The following is a 4,164-nucleotide window of genomic DNA, read 5'->3' as shown; positions in this document are numbered from 1 at the left end:
GCTCACCATTCTACTAGGTACTAGGTACCTCATAAGAGCAGAACCCTACAGTTTTTGTCTTTCTGTGACTGGTACACATTCTGTTCTAGTAGGTACTATCAAACAATTTTCCGACATGGTAGCCCCCTGTCTCCATAGGCCGTGGACAGGGTTCTAGTCCATCGCTCCACATTCCCACACTGGTTTTCCATCTTGAGTTTTTTGTGTTTTCATCATTCTAGTGGGTGTTACTTGTTTTAACTTGTTTTTCCCTGATGATTGAGGTTAGTGCAATTTGTGGTCCATCTTTTTTTAAATCTATACTTCCACCCAGCCCCCCTTCCAACTGAATTATCTTATTTCTTTTTTTTGAGATTTTTTTTTTCCAGTAATCTCTACACCCAACGTGGGGCTCAAATTCACAACTCCGAGACCAAGGGTCACAAACACTACGGACTGAGTCAGCCAGGCGACCCCACTGGATTATTTAAAGCACTTGGGACATCCTAGCATTACTTCCAAAAATACTTGCAGGGTGTATCTCTAAAAGATAAGGTTCTCTTCCCCTCTCTCCCCTTTTTAGCAAAACCACAATACCCTGGGCTGCAAACAGGGAAAGGGGTGGATTCCTCACCCTCCCACCCCCTTCAGACCACACACACACACACACACACCCGCACCCCTGGCTTGCCTGACCCTATTTTTGTCAAAGGCTGCTAGGTGTGTCTTTTGATTCTTTAAAGCCTCTTATTTTGTTGGTGTGTTTAACCTTAAAAACTAGCCCTGGTCCAACTTTTCTTAAGGTCTTGATTATATCCAAGTGTGGCTTCAGTTGGGGAAATTACTTCTTGTGGGCAGAGAAGGTTTGTGGGTTGTGTGGCTGTTTTGTTCATTAGTGGATGAGCGGTTGACCCCCAAGAATGCTGGGTTGTGGGGAGAGCCTGGAGGGTTTTACACTGACACCCCGGCTTCTCCCCTGTCCTAGGGAAAATAGACATTCCAGGGAGGGCTGAATCATACTTCAAGAAAGGACTGGATTTTATTCCCAACCGCCTCTGGGAGTTGGCCTCTGTCTAGATACCTCCCCAACCATCTGAGAGCAAGGTTTACTAGTTACCTGCTCCCTCCGACCTTCCCTCCATACAAAGGGCCTATTTGCTGTCAAGTTTCTTTTCCTGGGATCAAAATACACCCAGTAGCCTCTGGACAGGAGAGGCGGGGGCATGGAAACCAAACTGGTGACCTTTAGATGCCCTTGGAATTAATCGCACAGCCTACCTCCCAAGACCTCAATGTTCCAGAGTTTCTACCTCTGTAAACTGGCTGGGCAGTTGTCCCCCCAGCCTCCCAAACACACCTCCAGTGGAGAGAAGCACCAGTATCCCTCCCCCCCCCCCCCCCCCCCCCCCCCCCCGCCACACACACAGGGGAGCCCTTCCCACCCTATCTCCATCAGAGCCAACTCACTGATTTTTTTTTAAAGCGAGTTGCTTTTCTTTTTTCTAAAGATTTTATTTATTTATTTGACAGAGAGAGATCACAAGTAGGCAGAGCAGCAGGGAGGGAGAGAGGGGGAAGCAGGCTCCCCACTGAGCAGTGAGCCCAGGATCCTGAGATCATGACCAGAGCCTAAGGCAGAGGCTTAACCTTACACTGTGCCATCCAGGCGCCCTGCCAACTCCCTGATTTATGGCAAATAATTTCTCAAGCCACCTTTATGTTTTTGAAATGAAATACTTAGCTAATGAAACCTACTTCCACAGATAATTCTTAAAATGTTCATAAAATAACTATCACATAAAGGTGAGATAAAAGGAGAGACTTAATTTTCAAAATCCCCTGATAACTTGTTATACCGACAGACCTGATGATTCAGTATCTGCATTTTTAAAAAATCTCCCTGGGGAGTTTGATGTAGCCCCAGGATATTCCTCTCTCCCTGTGGGGTCCCTGGAGCGCCCCATCAAACCCACAGCTGGCCCTGCCTAGATGAAGAGATTTTCTGGTTTTGTGAATTGGAGAATAACCATTCAAGTTCCCACCAAGCCAAGCACAGTCTTCTGATTGACCCAGTATCGGCATTCCCTGGACAATTCCGTGTTAACCCACTTTACATTGATATGCAGAATGGAATTGTGTTCCAGGCTCAGATCAACAGGCTTTTCTCCTCCTACATCAGAATTCACGGGACACCAATTATGAGAAGGAAGGAATCCAGGACAGTTCTCTGCTGAGTAGCATTGTCTTGTGCTGGCTCCCCCCATTCCCGTGGCAGCAAAATGCCCCCATAACTTTCCCAAAGGGACCCTGGGGGGCTGGGTTCACCACCCCACTCCTTGGAGCCATTATTCTGTTCATCAGTGAACGGGCACTTCTTGAACCCGCTTATATTTGTTTGTTTGTTTTAACGATTTTATTTATTTATTTGAGAGAGAGAGAGAGATAGCCAGAGAGAGCAGAGAAGGAGGGAGGGGCAGAGAGAGAGAGGCAGACTCCCCTCAGGGGCTCGGTCACAATCATGATCAAGATCACAGGACCCTTTGATCACGACCCAAGCCTAAGGCAAATAGATGCTTAATCAACTGAGCCACCCAGCCGCGCCCCCCCCTTGTTTGTTTTTTTAAGATTTTATTTTTAAGTAATCTCTACACGCAGGGTGGGACTCAAACTCACAAACCCAAGGTCAAGAGTCTTGTGCTTCACCAACCCAGCCAGCCAGGCACCCCGTCTGTTTTTCTTTTTCTCAGGTGCAGCTTGGGCCCTCATTCCAAGAGTTCACAGAGATCGCCTCTGAGAAGAATTGAGAAATGGGAAGCAATCTGACTTGTCAGTGTTGCCTTCTTCTCTTATAGTTCTTAAGCTATTTTTTTAACCTTTAAAAAAAAAACTTTTTGGGGGCACCTGTGTGGCTCAGTGGGTTAAGCCTCTGCCTTTGGCTCAGGTCATGATCTCAGGGTCCTGGGATCAAGCCCTGCATTGGGCTCTCTGCTTGGTGGGGAGCCTGCTTCCCCCTCTCTGCCTGCCTCTCTGCCTCCTTGTGATCTCCATCAAGTTAATTAATTAATTAAAAAATAGGTTTAAAAAACTTTTTTAAACTCATATACTCGGGTCATAACCAACTTTCATAACCTCATTATCAAAAGATTTCTACAGCTGACCTATTATGTGAAAAAGTAATTTTCATTATAGAGGGAAGGGTGTAATGTCTAAGATCTGCTTCCAGTTTTCCGCGGGGATCAAGTGGGTAGGAGCGGGGATGAAAACCGACTGGCCAGGAGGTAATCGCGGAGTTGGGTACTCCTTACACCGTTCCACTTTTGGACAGGCTTGAAAACGTCCAGAGTATATTGAAAACCTAAGTGTTGAAAAGAAATAGGCCACTGTAATAGTCACTCTTTCAGAATTAAGGTCTCCCACCCAGACTGCTTGTGCCCTATTCCCCTTCTTAGTCTCTTCCTCCACAGCTTAATTACATTCTAACACTATGTAATTTACATGTCATGTCTCGTGTTCATCAGGCCCATACCCATTGTCCTCCGGTTTAACGCTTTAATAATAAAACTGTTCCCTTCTTTCCTGTTTATGGAGAGGTCTTCCTGGGGCTGGCAGGAGATTTTTATTTTTAATTATTTCCCCAACACGCTGTAATTTGCTTATTATGTCTTCTGTTCATCATCTAAGTTCCGCACGGACAAGGATCCACGTCTGGTTTTATTTGCTGATATTTATAATTACATGTGTGGCTTACATTTTGTTTTCACTGGATACAGTTAGTATAGAGGCAGCCAAGCTGGGTTCAAATCCCAGCTCTGTCATCTACTAGCTGTGTGATCCTGGGCAGTCACTTGGCCTCTGCCGGCCTCAGTTTTCTCATCTGTGAAGGGGGCACATAGCGGTACCCGCCTCAATGGGTTTGCCGTCCTGACCGGTAGGAAGAAGCTCTGTAAACGGAGATCAGTGTTATTTCTGGTTAGAGCACTTGTTTTTGGAGTCAAATAGATACGCATTTGGCGCCTACCCCAACTGTTTTCTCCTGTGAAATGGGGTTAATGTTGCCCCATCATAAAGGTGATGGGGATTTTTTGAAGGACTGGACGGGTCTGAAGCCTCCCGCCCGGATGCCTGACCAAAATAACGGCAGTCGCTCCTCGCCGGGCTCGCGGGCGGGTGTAGACCGACCCTGGA

Source organism: Lutra lutra, chromosome 17 (assembly GCF_902655055.1).
Source record: "Lutra lutra chromosome 17, mLutLut1.2, whole genome shotgun sequence".
Classification (NCBI taxonomy): Eukaryota; Metazoa; Chordata; class Mammalia; order Carnivora; family Mustelidae; genus Lutra; species Lutra lutra.
This window is presented reverse-complemented; position numbering follows the sequence as displayed.